This window comes from Haemaphysalis longicornis, unplaced genomic scaffold (assembly GCF_048455015.1).
Source record: "Haemaphysalis longicornis isolate Haplotype H1 unplaced genomic scaffold, Haemaphysalis longicornis Haplotype H1 scaffold_8, whole genome shotgun sequence".
Lineage (NCBI taxonomy): Eukaryota > Metazoa > Arthropoda > Arachnida > Ixodida > Ixodidae > Haemaphysalis > Haemaphysalis longicornis.
Genome location: NW_027526445.1, coordinates 77,789,065 through 77,809,173, shown reverse-complemented (window position 1 = coordinate 77,809,173; position 20,109 = coordinate 77,789,065).

Here is a 20,109-nt window from a genome sequence, read left to right as displayed (position 1 = left end):
CTGCTGGCACCGCAGTCCCCAAGAAATGCCTGCCAGGTGGTGCCTAGATCATTAGAAAATGGCCGACCCGGCAAAAGTCTAGTCTCTGCAAGCTATACAAGCGAGGTACAGTGAACAGTGGCTGGCTGCGGATGTTGACCCATCCCGACATTTAAAAAGTTTTTCCGATTTCCTATTCCATCTTGCCCCTGTGGCTATTCGCCAGCGTTGTTTTGCTGGCTACGCGGGCTTTTTGCCAGACATTCGAGGAGCAGGGTGTCGATCAAGCCACGTTTTAAAAATGGCCTGGTCAAATGCCGCAAGCACGATGGATTATTCTGAAGCACCACATGAGGGTTTTTGAATTGTAAGAGCCTTGGGTACTTGGTGAAGTAGGACGCTCATTCGACGACACAGCCGTCTCGGAATACCGGTCAATGAACCAACGATGATGATGGTCAGTCCAGAAGAAGGTGAAGTGTTCCTCGAAGTGTTTGATGATGGGGATAATGCGGAAGTAAAATTAATGAAATTTCACGCTTCGGAGCCTAAAGCTTACAGTACTGCCGTCCGTCCAAACTAGGCTTGCCACCACTAAGTAGCATGTGTGCGCTTTAGCTACACGCGAATCCCGACATGGAAAGCAATAATTGTACAGCCCCAATGAGATAACGACAGAACTCCGAACTTTTAGTTATGGAGTGAGTGCACATGATGATCTTACGATGCGGTCATTGCCCGGTTTCAATTTCTTCCCCAAACTCTTCTCTTTGACACCACGATTCTTTTTGTGCTACCGTTCTAGCATTTGCAATGAATTTGCACAGTTTACTCCAAACTAGTGCTGAGCAGGGGATGCCGTTTTTATCTGCCCCACACAATTTTATTCATGGAAACCTTTCATTTGATACCCCACACACTCTGCCAGAATTCCTTTGAATTTTCATCTAATTGATGAGTTTCCAGGACTATCGCATGAGGATAACCAGGAAGCATCTCATATTTTTCTTAAGTGATTCCCGTCATCAAGACTTTCAATTTGATACCCCATACCTCGCGGCGGCATCACTTTGATTTTTACCCCAAGTACTGTGTACATTTCGAGTTTGAGTACTTTCTGAGTTTGGGTGCATTTTGCGTACTGAGTACATTTCGAGTTTCAGTACGTTTTTAGTTTTGAGTGCATTTTGAGTACTGAGTACATTTTTAATTTAAGTACATTATGAGTTTTGAGTCCGAGTGAGTTCTGAGTTTTGAACTCACTGTGAGTTTGAGTTAGAGTGAGCGCAGATGTGCTGCTCATTATTGAGTCTGAGTTTGAGTGGGTGGTGATTCGAAAAACAAATTGTGAGTGAGTTTGAGTGAGCCGCGATAACTTTGCAAAGGTAGGATGTTGACAACGCCAGAGAGCGAGGCACTGTGGTATTGGGCGCTTGTTTGAAGTGATGCCGATAAATAGCATTTTATCACATAAAACTGAAGAATTTTCCCGAGGTAATCCACCACAATGGGAATATATCCACCAACCAACGTTTAGGCTTAGTCTTAAGAGCCCCATGGTACAAAAAAGCCCGCGTTATTGCCGAGCGGTACTGAAAACGGCCGTGGCTCTAAAGAGGAAATATGAAAATGTTTGTTCTTGTATGGGAAATAAACTGAGTTGTACCCCCGAATGGCTGATTGCGTTAAAGGTAAGCAAAAGGGTTAAAAAAAGTGAGTTAAAGGTGAGTTTAAACATTTTCTGCAACGTTGACTCTAAAGATCACATTAAAATGTCATATATGCTTCCAATCGTCCTTTATCTGGCGAAACACGCACTTTGTCCTTGACGCCTGTGATTGCTCCCTCCTCCCATGGCGTAGAGGGGGGACGCACTTGGCCGCTCTGGCTTTCGCACGGGTTGGAAACGATCGCGGTTTACCAGAGCTTGCTTTTACTGAATTTAGGCAAAATTTCAGTTTTGTAGAGAGAGCTAAAATGGCCGTATTCTCGCCGTTTTGCTGTGACTTGGGGCCTCCCCTTCATTCCCTAGCTGGCAGCGGCTCCTACGGACCCTGCGGCGACTACGGAATCTGGAGATTCCGTAGCAGCCGCAGTTGGTCATGCCGCTTGCCACCTTCGTCCACCCCCCAAACTTTTTTTAGAAAATTAAAATAAATATTATTATTAAAAATCAAAATGAATAAAGAGGAAAATAAAAATAAACCTAATATATAATTAAAAATCTTATATATAGTAGAGGACGCTTGGTTGATTCATCCTAAGTCTTCGTCGTCACGACGAATCGAAGAGGAGTCATCGAGCCGAAGAGACGGAGGAAGAACGAGCCGCATGCCTCGAGAAGCATCGTAAACGTACAGAGAACCAAGCTAAACAATAACATTACCCTACCTCTCGTTACGCACACCTAAGGATAACTGAAGTAGGCACCAGCCAATTCTTTGCAGGTGACTGCAATTACATTTTCAGACTTCTTGAACTTTTGGGTGAAGTGTCTTGATTTTTCAGTTTAGTCTGCACGACTGATACCCTCAAAGCAAGACTGGTGCCGTCAAAAGCGCTTCCTTTTCTATCCTCTGGAATTATTTCACTGTGATTCGTAACTTATTTCGCTCTTGCGCCGCCACATTCAAATAGATAATACACATACAACACATTGTTTGCCATATATCTCTGTGAGAACAAATATTGTATAGAAGTCATCAACCATGGATATTTATAGTGTAAGCGGAATTGGCTGGGTGAACTCTCTGGTTCGTTTGGCATAGAATGATCCAGGTCTACAGATGTTACATATGAATGCGGTGAATCCATGACAAATGTAGCATTTCTTGTGCTAGATTACCTGAAGAAACGATGTAGAGCCTGGAATTAATTTACAAATATTTTTTCACAGCGTCCCAAAATGTGATTTAGAACGAGGCGTTCTATTGCGAATGATGCTCTTTACCCTGTACATTTATTGGTTAGAAACAACACACGTTTTATATTGTAACCCGTCTGCATATGGTACATCAATTTGTTTTTACAATCTGTTTTTAAAGTTTTTACAGCTCGCGTAAAAACGTTTTTTTGCTACAAAACAATAAAATTAGTAAGTATTTGGTAATAATACGGTATAGCAAAAATAGTCAAATGTACTTTTTACCTATATAAAATACCGGGAAGTTGTCGTAAACTCGGCGTTAAGGTAAAACTGTTGGCAATGCTGCTCACGCCTGTGCTTTTAGGCGTTCCTGTAAGATCCGGTCTTTCAGATAAATGGTGGTGCTTTCGACAAACTGAAACAACTTTTTTTTTCAGCAAGAGGGAGGCACGTGAAGGTTCACGTGGTTCACCTCATCCTTGTACATCGGTTGATGTGCAGCCATGTATCTTGATTAGACAGGACGCCGACTCGTACCAAATACGTGTTGTTGTGGTGTAGATGACTGATAATTTGTAAGTAAACATAAGTTATTTTGGTACAAGAATACGACCACACAATAAATATCTCCAGAAAGTGTATGATCAACGATAACAGTGAAATACGACTTCTGCTTCAATTAAACGTTTTCGAACCTCAGGGCACCGCGGGTAATTGATTAGTTGCAAAGACTCTCAAAATCAAATGTCAGCAAGACAGAATGATAAGAACTCCGCAATGTTGACAAAGACGGTAGGGAATTCTCCTTAGTCATCGATATTTAAACATTGCGGCCGACGTAATAAAGAACGATTAAATTAGCATTTGTAACAACCGCATTTCACACTACAAACATAATGTGCTAGTCTGAATGAATATCTTATCTTGAGTGGTAATTCTGGGCAGATACATATTGTTTCTTTATTGGGTACGTTTTCTCTCTATGAACTTCTCGATTCTAAAAAGGGTCATCCAAACGAAAAAAAAATTATTTGTTGTCCCAATGACCAGGACACAAATATTATCCTTAGTGTTCAAGAAATAAAAGATACATTAGGGAACATATTGAAGCAGTGACCGCTCCCCAGCCGTTTTGTCGCGATTTTGCAAGACGGGACGGATTGTTTAACTTCGTGTGTCAAAGAAAGCGGATAAGCGCAGGGAAACGTGATTGTCACAAGCTCGACCTTTCAAGGAGGTTTACTGGCAAAGGCGTAAATTTTAGCCCGCAAAGTGGCCTATATCCATCAAAGCAAGCTAGGCAAAGGAATGTCAAATTCACACAGAAAATAGATAGCACTGAGACTTGTGTTCAAAGAGAGGCCGTAGAAGAAATGGACAATGGTGGAAGCTTGCGCAATTTCGGATACCCAATATCCTTCTCACATAGAGTCACTGATGGTGAGCTAACGCAAATTTCACCCTGGCCTACTATCTAAGCCGTCTCCATAATTTTTCTTGTTTCTTATTGGCATGCTTGCTTCAGCATGCTTGCTTCAGGCACTTTGTGCATAACTTCAAAATATTGAAGCAGATCTTAAATTTTGTTAGGTCAGTGCGTACATGAGAAGGAAATGTTCTTGCGTCACACGTGATGAACACAAGAAAATCTGTTGAAGCCACTGACCGGAGCCACAGCCACGAAACGTGACTTGGTTGGTATTTGCCCTTTAATACTGCGTGATCCTATTACGTGAATGCGAACCAGCAATCAAACAACAAGATTTATTTTATGGTGGCCGATTATAGGTCGCGTCTCTTCAAGTACCTTACTTGGGGGCGAAATTTATAAAGTGTTTCAATATTTTCATCGATTTGTTTTTTCACTTAAAAGACATATTTTAGAGTTTCAATGGACCGGATTTATTTACAAAAGATTGTAGTTTCAAACTGAGAAACGTTGCTTTTTATTCTGATTGCGCCTTACCGTAGGCGTTAGCCAATATTTTTTAAGTTTCTTGGCAAATTGCCAATTCAGATGCTCCTCGGAAATGGGGGAAGTAGGTCCACTTCCTTGGGGTAAACAACTTGTGAGGCCATTCTCATTCCAGTCAACAACGTTGGTAGCTTGTCATGCCGAATGTCAATATTAAATCGATTCGAAGTGTTTCCAGGTGTGGTGTCCCCGCACTTTTATATTCACTTCGATAGCAGTGAACTTGTGGTTAGCCCAAGGCAATGCCCTCCTTGACAATCTGGTCGTTGCGAATTTTCAAATGCAGCCCCTCTAGGGAGCCGATGTTTTTTTCTTCATACTTCATGCCGTATGACCTAAACAAAACGCCATAGCGGCTTCGTTTTCTTTGTTACAAACAATAGTCCCGGCTTGGTCATTGACCCGATCTAGATAAACACCTGCCCGCTTAGAAGCGTCCACCTCTAGTTGATGTTGCCGAAAAATAAACAGCACATTGTGTTGCCGCCACAGAGATGCTGAAATAAAGTTGACAGCAGATTAGGTGTATTTTATCTTTTCATTCAGGAACGCGTATCTCACAGCTCGTTTCTCCATGGCACTTCATTCACGTTTGCTCGTGCTCCCTAGGTATTGACTGAGTTAAACATTAGAAAGGATGCTTTGCATCCCCTTAACCTTTCGAAAAATCTTATCAGGCCATGACATTTTGATTTAGGGTACATTCCTGGCGCATATACATCGGTCTGTTTCTAAACCTGCAAGGTCCTTGCCCTTTTAAAGAATATATTTCCACACGTTTTCTCTACGCGGGTAACGTGTTCTTTGTTCATAATATACTAAAAAATTTGTTGTTGCTACTAGCTTCTTTCTTGTCTATTTTATAAAATGGGACACATATCGCCCACATACGGATGACGAAGCACGTCCACTTATCTGCAATGATCCTCAGCTGTTGTGCTTGTGCACATCGATATTCATATCCAGACGCGTGGTAAAGATTATAAAAAGACGTATAAGGCATTGCGGTATCAGAGCATACAAATGACTTAAAACATTGTACGAACCGGGCGGTGCATATGAGTTGTAATGAGAAAACCATGATTGTGTTCTGCGTCAAGCAGCTGGTGCATTTTGGTATCTTATGCTCGGGGTGTAACCTCAGTCCTAAGCCAAGCGAGGTAGACAATCGTGGCTTCCCAAGTTCCACTTCGGAAAAGATGTAACATGGCTTATTAGCAAATGTGACGGCCTTCCATATGAGTTTGACTTTTATCCTCAAAATAAAGGGTGGCAGTGCTGAAGTTATATACATTACCACACACTTAGAAATCCATGTAAATGTGTATATTCAAACGGAAAAATAAATAGAAATTTATTACTCCAGGACTTCCTTGGTTATGTGACGTTTGCTGATTGTTTTGTTCAGTGTCACAGCCACGACAAAAGTGTAACAAAAAAAACCCTTGCAAGTTCCTGGTTCTGTGAATAAAAGGTGTGATGACCCAAATGCGTAAAAGAGAATTGGTAAACATTTTTATCGCCTACAGACAAAATCGCTCACTTAATTGTGGCTTGGTGCCAATGTCCCTGTACAATCGAAATAGCCAACAGTTTTAATTATTTACTATACAAACAGCAGAACTGCTAGATGTCATTCGCATACTGAATTGAATGTAATGCATTTCTGCGGGAATCGAAGGAAGCGTCGGGGGATTTGGCTTGGTCTCTAGCGTTCTCTTTAAAGGGACCCTGCAACACTTTGGAGAAATGCTTTCACTGTTTCCTGCGTGTCTGGAACCATTGCGAAAGCTACAGTTATCGCCAGCACGAAGCGGCCCTGCGCCATTTGGTCTTAGCACCAGATACCCCTTCCCTTTCTGCTTTGTTCGTGGGGCTTTATTTTTAAAGTTGCCATTGAAAAGCGTTCATTGATGCATTTGAAGGTAAACCAGCGACCAGCCGCTACATGGCCTCAGTGACGTTACAGGGGCGTCGAGGAACTTCAACAGCAGGAAAGAAAAAGTATCTTTTGAGCGAGTTTCCATGTTATCTGATGGTCAGAGAGCTGTAATTTTTGGCTGATGTACTTTTGAAACCCCCTAATCAATGTCGTCGTTTGTTGGGCAACTACATTCTGCACGAATTTAGGATTTCAAAAAAAGTTGAAAAAAGTGTTGCACGTTTCCTTAAAATACGATATCTTCTACCTTCGTAAAAGTAAAGAACAAGTTATAAGCTGAGCAGCGATACGTCTTTTGTGTTCTTGGCAAATTTGTTATATTCTTGTTGACCGAGGAGCGGTTTATGCTGGAACTCTGTGCGTGTGGATAGTTAACACAAAACTACTGTGATTGGAGAGGTTGAGAGGGTGTAAATGTTAGGCAGGTAAGTATGAGGGAAAATGGAGAGGAAACTAAGAGTCCACGAGCAGGTGTTGGGATCGCGCGGGCCAAGAAGAAAATGGGGATTGTGAGGTACAGGGGCTGGAAACCGGGACCTCTAGGCCGCGAGACCGGTAACCTAAATACTAGGGAATCCGAACGCCCCGAGAGTACGGGGTACGGAGAACTGAAGAAAAGCGACATGTTCAGCCAACTGGAAAGAAAAAAAGTTCTGTCCGGACGGAGTGCGGAACACCTAAAGAAAACAAGGCCAGATGAAAACTTGCACAAGTATTATAGCCAACTGATTATTTTGAATTTAAAAAATAAATAAAGCTCACAGAGAATTTCGCTCCAGTACCATGGAAACTACATTATATCCCGTCTTCCCTGGCCGCCTCATTACGAGACGCGACGAAGTCTCCCAATGAGGCCTCCTGGGAAGGGTCACATTGCGGGACACACATGTTTGACATGATGGAAAGAGAAATTCGAAAGAAATCGACAACTGTACCACAAAAATTGAGCCAACCTGAAGCCAGGTATAGTACTACCGCCACACGAAAAAAAGAAAAAAAAAAACATGAAAAGACTTGTGGGGTCGAAACCGAACCTGGATCCCACGCGTTATAAAACCGCTTTCTACCAAACTGCGTTAAATTCACATTCAGGGAGTACAGAATTTCCTTTCGGCTCAGAGCGCTGCTGTTGGCTTCGGCCTAAGATGAGCTGAAGTAGACTTTCCTTCGGAAGATGACAGTGTGTATTTTCGACATCGAGTAAATGTAGCTTTCAATAGCTCCCCGGTACCACACGAAGTACAACCGGTTATACCCAATTGCAACAGTACAAAAACAGGCCAACCGGCAAAGAGAATTTTGGCCACACGAAGGTGGAGTGAAATTAACGGGAAAGACTTTCTTGCGACCCACCGCCAGGGGGACGAGCCCGTGGGGACCCCTCTTGTCCCCCCTAGGAAAAAGCCGGATAGGGTGGGTTGGTGGGAACGGGAACTTGGACATCGGGAGGGGTATGGGAAAAAGGGTGGGAATGAGCGAAGCAATTTTGCTCCAATCCTTTTGTCTGACTCTCGTAGGAGATTGTCTTGTGAGGTATTTTTAACTGAGTTTGCACGAAGTAAGCGTCGCATTTTAACACTCTTCTTCTACAGAAAAAGGCCGACCTAAAAAAAAAAACTAGCTAAATCTTCACATCTCCGTTGCGTAGCTGGCCGAATGCTTTTGTGAGTATTTCTGCCATATCTTTCTAAACTGCATGAAAAAGTCGGTTTCTTTCACGGAGCATTGAAAGGAAAGCAGTCCAATGTTTTGCTTTAGCACTCGTGTGTAATGCTTCACGTGTTCGGCCGGGCTCTACAAAGAGACCGCTGATGTTCTGCATCGGCGGAGAAGGCCGTACCGGCATGTGCTACACCCGTCTGCTGAGAGCAAAAGCAACGCTATTATGCTTGGGTTTGGCGTATTTTGGAACTTAAACCGTTCCTTCTGTTGAAAATACTTTATCAGAGAACGATGGTGTTATGAAGACTTTGCAAAGTGCAATAATAAGACACCCAGCCGTTAGCGCTGCAACCTACTATTTTCTAAACAAATAGATTTTCGTGTGTACGAAAATACCAATTAATGAGGCATGGCTCCTATCGTGGACATGGGACCTATTTGTATACTTTCTTTTGAATAACTGCGAAACGTGGTATTCATTTCCTTAATATACTGATAATTTATTCGTACATTCCTGTTGCGCGGTTTTCCTATTTCTCCGTGTCTTTTCTTGTCTCACTTCGTTGTTCTGGTGAAGATAAGTTGATATCTTTTGACATAAACTATTATTTCGTCTTCCTTGCTGCACTGACTTTGCTCTAATCGAGCGCAGCAAGCAATAACCTAAGATTTTTTTCGCCGCATTCTACTGGATTGCCGGAATTGCGTCGGGAAAAAACGCTCTGTGCAAACAGACCACTACAAAAATGATGAAGACTGAACACCATGACCTGCTTTACAGTAAAATAATGGATTTTAGGCGTGGGAAGTTTTTTTAGAATTTATCGTGGTTGATTTGTAAACATTAGCGGCGTCGTTGGATGCAAGACACGCAGACGCGCCAACGCACCGAAAGAAGCGCTAACGCAAGCTATGTCCTGTGTCCATTCCACCTGTTTGCGAAACTGACCATGCTTACATCAAAAGGAAAAAGTCGGTCTACGTTTGTTTCAACAAAACCAACAATTCGTAAGATCTTGATCATTGAGAAGAAAGGTGTTAACTACTTGCCTATACATATACTATTGAACATGGAGGGCCGGTATACTTTGAGGGCGTTTTCGCGCTTGATTTGAAGGTACACTCCGTAGTTCTGGATCAAAGTTGGCTGTTTCTTTGGCCTTATAAACTACTTTACCTGTTAAAAAAATATGTGCCCTTACAAATCATGGAGTTGGAAAAATAAACAATTTGGTGTATTTTCCAGCGTGTTGAAGAGCAATAGGTTTCGTCAATAGACTCTGATATGACATAGAACAGAAACCGATCTATGTTCTGCAAAAAACTCCTGGGCTTGTCATTTACTATGTATACCAACCGTTTCATCCTGCCTTTACAAGACCGTAAGATTATCGTACATGCACTGTGTTACAGTATCCTGAGATATAAAACAACGGTATTTTTTCATTGTTCTTTCACTTGGCGTTCGAAAATAAACTTTATTCGGAAATAGTTGCGACCAAATGTAGCCTACAATATCAACATTCCCGAATGCAATAGCTTGTTTTCTGTTTTGCAATTCCCTGCTTTTGATTCATTATTTTTGCACAATGTTACCAGCCGCAATTTTTGGAATAGTTACTTTTGTTTTCACTTTGTGCGGACAAGGCCCCTTAGACATCATTTTTTGTTTCCCAGACCCCGATGATACACGCAATTTGGACGTTTTGTGATCAATTATTTTGTTCCAGATATATTCCACTCTATGCCCGCTGCTATCTACTGCATTTTATTGACACACGCTCTCAAACTGTATTTAAAGAAAAACTTTTTTGGAGTTGAGTAATTCTGCGTTTCCCTTTTGTATGTATGCAGTGCACACCATAGAGTTTCATACAAATAACTAGAGGGGAAACTGGCGCTAGTGTCAACGCGAACATGGCAGCGGCGCTTACGCTTCAATGGGAATGATGGGTAGTTTTGGAACCGGATTGCGTAGGATCAAAACAAGCTTATGGCTGCGCAAATTGTGTTTTTTGACAAAAAAACTCTCATTGCCCGGCTCTCCGTTTACAAATTACATGGCGAACAAGAAAGTTAGTGACGAAAAACCCGTTTTGTACGAAATAAAACGGCGCGTTTAAATAAAAAGCAGACGCGGAGTCGAGAAGGTTTGTGGAGCAGGTTTGCCATTTTTCGCCAACTACAGCAGGACGCGGAATTCTTTAAAAACTACTTGTAAAAGTTTCGGCGCTGGTGGTTTGTAATAGTAAGAGAATTTTTGTGCTCATAAGAAAAAAGAAACCGATTACCTTTGGAGAAGTTATATAGTGACATACATCAAGCTGCGTTCCTATCAGCCGCCGGTGCTGCTGTTCTACGCCGTAGGAGCCGGCGTTCGCACGGAAGGTGTGGCTGTTCCAAGCGATTCGCAACCGTCGTCAGCTTCGACAATACATTGCTCTGCCGAATGAGAGCGCCGCAACTCCTAATTAGCAGACAACTTCGCCGCAGAGAGCGGCGTCATTTGTGTTTTCATGTTCGCTGTGCGGCAATGCATTGATAACCCACCCTGTTCGCAACTCTGGTTGTAAACATTCCACTCAGGGCAGCGTCAGTGCACGCGAGGCATGCAGTTCAAGGAGAAACGTATTTTTGATAGCTTCTTCCAACACCCCGCGTAGGCAAATGCGTTCATGCAAATATAAAACGAAAACGAAACTGTTTGCAATCCATAGTAAGTTTTACAAGCCATCAAGCGCCAATCCGAATCCACAACTACCCATCACGCCCACTGAGGCGTACGATCGCAGCGCCAGTTTCCCCTCTAGTTATATTGTAAGAAACTCTATGGTGCACACTGCTTTACTGCTTGTGATCGTTTTCTCTTTTGTTATTTTTGATTTTTTTCTCTGTCTTCTCGTTTCTTTACGCCTTCACATTTCTTTTCTTTGCATTTTTTTACTGCTGTTTTTTATAATGTCCTGACACTGGCTGCCGGGTACAGCCCGACAAGCCTGTTTGGTTTGGGATGCCCCGTCATGTAATCTGTACCTCTACGACAAATATAACATTTATTATTATTACAATTCTGAATTTATCTCTAGTATCCGACTACGCCTTTCCATTTTGTGCCAGAGTTTTCGTTGCGCGTATAATCTGGAAATCTATTACATGTACTTTTTGAAGTGCAAACTAAACCAAAGGATTGTTGCTTTCTAATCAGTGTTCACAGCATACGTGACACCGTTTTAAATATCATGGGGTATGAAACAACTTCTGATTATCTATAGATATCTGAGGTACGACGTATTAGCCAATGATTGCGAGAAATGAAAACAATATGCCTCCATGGTGCAATAATGGTTAGTTTTGTCGGAGAGCCCTCATTTCTACTGATGTCCTTTTAATGCAACTGCACCAAGTGAATGAAAATCGGTTAATCGCTCGAGGGCCTATCACCGCTAAATTATCCTCATTTGTCAATTAGTCTTGAATTATGCTGCAGCCGAAAGGCATTGGAAATTCCGTATTTGGAAGATACGATTATGTCTTATGATGGCTTCATGAGACCGTAGTGACTCGCCCGCTGTCTCAATACAATATTCGTCGGCGAAGGCGTAATGAGTTCGCATACAAACCAAGTAAGCAGACACGTGCGCCTTGAAAGCCGTATCTGTGTAATGGAGACGGGGTGTGTTGGCTGTGTATCACTTGAATTTTGTCCTGCGCCATTTCGTTCCATTCCCTTTCATAGCAGTGACATCCGCCATGATCCCGGTATTCTAGTTTCCTTGATGGGGTAAAGGACCAGAAAAAATATATCCTGAACTTCCCGCCGAGCAGCTATGAATCTCCATAACGGTAACTTAAATAGACCAGCATGAGACACGCTGTTTCAGGTTCAATAACCGCCAACGCTTTTGTGAGGTTTGCGCATTCAAGGCGCGCCACGAGACCGCAATGGGCCCAGGAAGTCCTGTTTCTTGCTGTGTATACGTAGCGCAGTGACTTGGAAAAGCCAAGTAGATGCAATGTCGTGCTAAACACTTACATGCCATCGCGGGCCGCTGAGTTCCATTACCATTTCTACTCGGTTTTTGTTTGTTTGTTTGAGGGCGAATAGCAATTTAGGGTTGGCGTGTGCTCAAAATACTTGACAGGTAAACTCTTAAAACACTTCACGCTTTTGGAATAAAAAATGATTTAGAAATGATTTAGGGATGATTTAAATGATTTAAGAATGAAAAATTAATCGCAGGGTGTGGAAAGGTACAGTTGTTGGTAACTCGCAATGTTGGAACGCAAAAAAGGTAGGTTGGGGCGTTCGGTCGTTGCGCCTGCCTTCAAAATATAAATAAATGGGAACAAATATATAGCACTGAGGTTAAGAATCGAGGAACACGGAAATATTCGAAAAAAAAATTCACCAGGGGTCGTCATTCAAGGCTACTCTTTGTAATTTGGTTTGCGCCCTGCGGAATATGCGTTTGCAATGAGAAGCAGTTACCACCCATTTAGAGCATTGGTAACGCGGCGATTGAAGGGAAAATAATGCCGAGCAGTTTGGCTGCCCAACAAGAAACGTCCCTACAAAGGAGCATACTTATTTATCTTATCTAATCTGCCATCGGAGTTATCTAATATGGCAAAATGCCATGTTCTTCTCGGTTAACTTGGGGTATTTTGCTAGGTTACCGAGACATCAATAAGATGTATATTATGCGCAGTGTTCATTATTGGTAATATTCCTGGTTCTCGAACTCTAAGTAAATATTTGATTGCTTCATTGGTTTATACAACTCTCCGACTGCATAAACGATTTACTTGATTACGAGGTATTTGCAAAACAACCATTCCTGCCCTACGCATTGGCTGAAGTGTTTCTGAGGTAACGACATTTATTCCTGAGTACTCGGTATGTTTGCGTTAGAAGTTTACCTTCACCATGTTCCCCTCCTGTCTAATTCTTGTACGCTCAGCTACTTATGAATGAGAAGTTTGGCCATTCGTGATCCCACGTATTTCCTCTTGCTTTACCTTTGTTTTCTTTTATTTTGATTTTGAGGCAATGTCAAATCGCTGCACGTCTCGATGTGGGTATCGATCAGAACGTTACGCCGCACAACGCAATGTTAAGAGTAGGCTCGCACTGGCGTGTTTTCACATGCACCACGCTTTGTTCGGTCTGCTAGCCGTTCGGCTCCCCGCATAGAAATAGTGGCGGGCAGGCCAGTGCTTACTCTTACCATTGCTAAATAAAAAGAGGTCAGGTTGTAGGCCTCTGAATCCAATATTCCCTTGGTATTGATGAAAAAAATGGTTTAGATTTTCAAATGCTCGCGCATCTGTTTACTGCGCTGCAAATTTGGTGCAACCATGGTACTTTCAGACATCTTGGCAACGTAACAGCCAATCCGCTCTCTGCTCCGTTCAGTCTCTTGCCCTCGCCTGTCCCTCCCCCAATGGGTACTGCAATAAAATTTTGCCAATTTCAATAACCTTTATCCCTTCACACAACTTGAGGGCACTCGTATTGGAAATACTGTAACTGGACTGAATCTTTAACGCATTGCTTTTATTTTTGTCGCACAAAATTGCGAAGCTTCGCACTAGTGGCCCGAAGACTGGGCAAACAGCGAAGCTGGTGGCCCTACCTAGCTTATTCCTTGTCCCCAAAGTTTATGCATGGTTATGCTCGGAGACTCGGCCAAGTTTTCTCCGTGGTTATGCTTCAAGAATCGGCCACGTTTTCTATCTCATGTCCTCGTTAGCCCCTCACAAATCAATGAACACTCGGTCATTGAAATATGTACAATGTACGCCCGTCCACTGCTTTACGGTGAGGCTCGAAGAGTTGCGGAAGGAGCAGCCGCACAAGTGTTTGCTCAAATGGTGGGTACTCCTTCGGTGACCGCCGTTCGCCTTGTGTGGCGTTACGCGTGGGACGCTAATTGAGTAGTGGATTAGCATTATTGCTTCTCAGTATTTTCTCTTCCCTTTTGAAAATTTACTCTTCTCTTTGCTCCGTCAAAACTGCACTCCGTGTCAAATCAAGTGATAGAGCGAGCCACCCCGTTACGCGTTTCCAAAGCAGAGTTTGTATCAGTTTTATCGCGCCTACATGTGGCGACACGAGTGCTGCGCCAGCGGGGCGAGTCAAAGGTGCAAAATAGTGACGGTACCGCTGCGCGCAATTTTCCCATCGTTTGGCGAGTTTTTCATGCATATGGTCGCCCGCCCAACCACCAGCTCAAACAAGATTGCTGGTAAAAAATTGTAATCTCTATTCATAATAGAGCAGCGTCTCTTCTGTCAGAGTTGTACTGATATCCTGCAGCAAATACGCCCGCGGTTTATTAGGCGCTAAGTGGAGTAAACGTGTAGGAAAAATGGCGGTGGCTTTATTTTTTTGGGAATAATTTCTGGTAGTTTTACGGTTTGTTGACTTGTTGTTTCAACTTTCCAGGTGTGTCCTAAGCTAGCAACAGGCCGTCGTGCGGGCGGGCTGCCAGTTAGGAAGGCGCAGATGCAGGCACGCAGGCAGGCTAAAATGTTCGTGTTAGGGTAAACTAAGAAAGGCTATCGCCTTAAAAAAAACGTTCGAAGTAGCAGCAGCTTGCAATGCTGAAAACACGTCCCTATCTACAAGTGTTTATCCCGTAATATAAACGTAGGTAACTGCAGCTAGTGTATGCAACAGCACTGGCTAGAAGATTTCGGGCTAACATTTTCCAGCATACAAAGAGAAATACTCTTAACATACGTCTGCTTAGGTACTTTGACGGCTAGAGGTTGCTGATGCTTATTAAGAATTATCTACTGCTGGGTTATGTTTTCTTCCCTTTCTTGGCTATGGTTACTGCCTTTTGGCTCCAAAAACTTCGACCAGCTTCTTTCTTGTAGTTATTGGACTTCACGTTTCTGTTGGGCGCGCCACGCACTCGCCTACAACTTACAAGCATACATTTCATCGTTTAGTGAATTTCATAAAGTTAGTACATTAGCCACTCCAACCTCTCGATTCCTGGAAAATCTGTTAGTGTGTAAGGGCACCTAAATGACAACAGCATGTTGTATTTCCTTGTCGATTGATATCAACGTATATCAGATCTTTTGCAAGAGATTTTAAGCTTAAACGGGCATCCAAAATAGAGGCCCTATCTTAACCACAAAAGTTGGGACTGCGTGTCTCAATTAAATAAACCCTGCTACGCAGGATAAGAACTCATGTTTATCTGTAAAACTAGTTCGAGGGAGCTTACGTAATTTCTTTCTTCTCTACGTTTTTATCTAGTAAGGTACAAAGCTTCTCATACCTTCTTTGTGCGTTTTTTCACAGAAAACTAAATTTCGAAATGCAAAACACGCTGACTTTTTATGGGCGTAAGTGATCCCCAGGTGTAGAAAAGTAACCCCAATTCCTTCACTATTGAGCTTCATAGCCGACGGTATAGCTTTGGCGAGCTAAATTTCAAAAACCATAAACTAAATACTTTTAAAGGACGTAGACACAAGTTACGCGGCGTTTATTCCATTGTCACAGTGAAGGACATTTACAATGTTTCAGGACAGTTTTTCTTTTGACTTGATGGCGTCCTTGGGCTCATTTTCAATTGTCCCCTGCCTGCAAGCCATCCGCTTTCAGCCGTACTCATCGAGCCTCCTCGGAAATGCGTCACCGCAGCGAAACAGAACCAGCAACTGACACCGTCAAAGGTGAGGCGGGGGAGGGCGGGGTCCTGCGCTCTTTACTCACCTTTGACGGTTGGAAAGCATCAATGCTAAATGAAGAAACTCCGTTGAAGAAACTCCGTTGTAAAACAATCTCCAGACGTCGATAGAACGCTCTGGCTCGGTACATTCTATTATCCGAACGCAGAGGTACCTTTGTGTGGATTTCAACACCGTGCTTTATGAATCAAATATAGTGTGGAACACTAGTGTCTTGACGACATATTTTTCGAAACTTAACAGCACTCCCTAGAGAATGTTTTTGTCTCTTGCAATAAATCCATCTTCCATTTGCGCACTTCTGGAGTGAATAAAGGCTGCTGACGATTTCTTCCTGTGTAAGACAAAACAAGATTTTCTGTAACCTTACTTTTTTACAAAATATATAGCATGCACCAGCGTGCTACACCAACAAAATAAAGTAGGCGAACACAGCGAACTCTATTGTAGTCTTGGTGTCCCCACTATACGGTCTATGCTATACGTGTACAAGAATAGGCACCTACTCAATAATAAAGGAGGATAGTTCTCATATTTTGCTGACTGAATTTAAGGAGTAATATAGTATACGATCAGACATTGCACGTTACAAGAAAATTTGAGTAGAGTGCCCATGTCACGAAGTTTCATCGGGGCCATTTAATGTTCTTACTAAATGTTTACGAAGGCATTCACTGCCGTAGTTGAAAAAAATATCAGTATGGTCGCACACGTGTTGAAAAGAGTCTGCGTGCAGCTGGTCGGTTCTGTAACAATTTAAACAAATCTTAAAACGCAGTAAAACCGCCGGAGTCCGGCAATTATGGCAGAAAGCTTGTTTTGTGAGAAATCGAAATAATTCCGCCCTGCTTACTGAAGATACATGATGCGGAAAATCGACGGTGAAGGTGTGTAAATCTAGCCCTAGAGGCATTTCTCTGGTACGTACAAATGGGGAAATGAGGAGATAACCTATCCCTAACAAAAATGGAGGAATAGAACGCAGCTTGACAGCAGCCGAGGGACGGGGAGGGGGCAGAAGTACGTTACTAGAAACATTGGGTGTTGAGGTTTCGCGCGCTATACAACCACAGGGAGGCAGACAAGGCACTGTGTACTAGCCCCGGAAACAGAGGAAAGAGGGAGCAGACAGTTTCATGAAACCCCCAAGGAGCGGCTGGCATTGCAAAGCATGAAGACACTGCTCTCAAAAAAGACGCCAAATTTTTTATTATACTTCCAAAGTGCAACCGGCAAAAACGCGTTTGGTATAGTAAAAATGTGCTAATCTACCATATAAAAGCAATGTGTTCGTGACTTACCAAACAAACTTAAACCTATTTACCAGTTTTGTTTTTATTCGCGATTGTTTTTTTTTACTTTTAGAAAAGGTATAGAACTTATTGCGCTGATATTTTATGAAGTTGAAACGTTACAGTCCAGCAAAACGTCTATGTAACTTTGCGTTGCTTGGGTGCGGAAGACTAGCCGTATTTGGCCTGATTAACTGGACATTTTACAAAGATGGATGTCGCTGTGAACTCGCGCGCGTTACCGAGAACCACCTCTCCCAAGTAGCAACCATAATTAGTCTACGTAACCTAAAAATTCCTACCATGCCAACGAACTATGTGTAGAAAAACCCCTTTTCACGCGAAGTGCATATATGCAATGCACTTCACTCATCACGTGTACCTTCCAGCAGTTATTAACCGCTATATTATCGCTTTATTTCTGCTGCATACCTTTTGCTATCCTTCTGGTTTGTGGGAAGTGTATACATGTAAGAAAAACTTCATATTTTTGTTTTAATTGAGCTGGATGAAATGTTTTCAATCGTCGTATTTGTGCAACCGGATTATTTTGGCAGGCGCGGACAGACCGCATGACAATGGGCTTTAGTGCACAGGCAGTTTATGAAGCAACAAGTTCATACTTTGGAACACGTACCTAATAAATAATATTCTGTTGTCGTAATGTCTAAAGAGTGGTATTTTCATAACAGTTACAGCACAAGCATGACGAACAGCACTTTCTGTGGCTAGTTCGAAACGTTCTCGGTGACCAATCCTTAACACTGGAAACTGAGAGTAGTACGTACGAAGATTCAGAAATGCCACTCTGTCAACGGTCAACATTTATAAGCGTAAAATGGCGTTTTATAGAGCATCCGCTAGTATAACGATAAACGGGCATACCCACGACGGACCTGCCCGTGGTGTGCATGCCGGATTTGTGATATCGGGTAACGTCACCAGACGATCCGGCTCACGGAAGCAGTCAAACGAAGGATAAGGCAAGTATGTGACAGCGTGAGTGGACGGAGAATACTCCTGACACGTGGACTGCCTGCGCGGTTTGAAAATACCAACACGATTCAGGGTAGTCGCAAACGCGGGGGAAGATCGAAAGCATCGTTGGCAGAGCTCGACGAAAATGAGCCATGTATGAGCTAACGTACGCGCATATATACAGAAAAAAAGTAGGGCTACGGTTTCTGTTTCTGAGGTTCTTCAGCCTCTGCATCCTTCGATGTCGCTTGACCACAACTTCATAGTGCCTTTCTCGGCTGTCCGACGTACTACTTCACGTGGCGGGCTTGCGTTAGTTGTCGATTTGGCGCAGCTGCTAGGCAAGCAGTGGGCGAAAACTGCCGTCAGTGATTCCCCATCAAACCACTGTAGAACCCGACCGCGAAAATTCTTTACCGCTGTGAAACCGTGTTGAAACGAGCACGCGTCCTGCTGGAAAAGGGCTTTAAAGCGTACAGAAAATGGCAACACAAGAAGCGTAGTGGCGATCCGAATACTCCTGCCACTCAGAGAAGAAATGCATTGTTGCTAGACTTTGCCTGGTTTTCGCTCGAAAAGAGCTGCTTTTTGCCGTATTCGTCCGCCAAAAACACGAACGGAAAAAAAAGCCCAGCATTCTCATCCCTCATCATCTGCCATTCGTTCCCTAAATTGCCCATTCGGTGACTTTGTATGACGTTGCACGCATTCCGCAGTGCCAATCAGGTATTCCCTACATTGTGTGAATCGGTACTTAGGCTGGAAGGCGGAGCTCCCCTTGCTATGTAAGATTGCCTTGAGTGCCGAAGAGTTCATTCGCTAGAGTTATGGAGGCAGTTAAACTAGAGCTTGATGTAATTGCTTAGAAGTGACGTGTAGTACTTTATTTGGTTTAATTGTTCAAAAAGATAAAAAAGATTTTCTCCTTTTTCGGAGTATTTCTTTAGGAAAAAGAGCAGCAGATCTTTTTCCTAAGTGTTAAAATTATTACAAAGGTAAACTTGAAAAGGAACCCTGCAGATCTCAACTTTTCTGTGATGCTACTACGCTCATGGGTCTAGAACGGTAGCAAACGTTCCGTCCTGTGTAGCGTGGGTGGTGCGCCCTCAGTAAAGCATTTACAGACCATAATATATCTTCTTAGGCATCGATGTACCTGTGCTGCAACGGGTAAGGACACAATAATCGCAAGTTTAGGTCGCGCTATTCTTCATGAATCGAAATATTTCCGTCGTGTTCGTCTCTGCATTGTAAGGCTGATGCGTGGATGAGTTTATATGCAGATACCAGAATGCGCACCAAATAGAAAAGTATATTAGGAAGAAAGATCTCTCGGGAACCGCGGGGTCGGAGCGCAGCGCCACTGAAAGAGTACCAGCGTGGCAGGCTTTCGGAATCAAACTGCCCGTACCGTGCTGATGCATCAAGCACGCGCCGCTCGTTTCTTTATTTTCGTCTTTCAAAGCTGGCGCCAAGGCGCCGGCTAAGAGCGCTAACCAGAGGGCGCTACAAGGCCCCCCGCCCAGACGGAATGTCGAAGGTCACGCGACGGCGAGGCAGGTGGGCGTTGGTTTTGTGGGCGAGCAGAGGAGTGCTTAGGCCTGCGATGTCTGCGCGGAGTTCGTTGGGTGTCGTCTCGAGGTAGGCCGGTTTGAGGCAGTCCATCGAGACAACGTTTTCGCGGCTATTCAACAGGATGGTG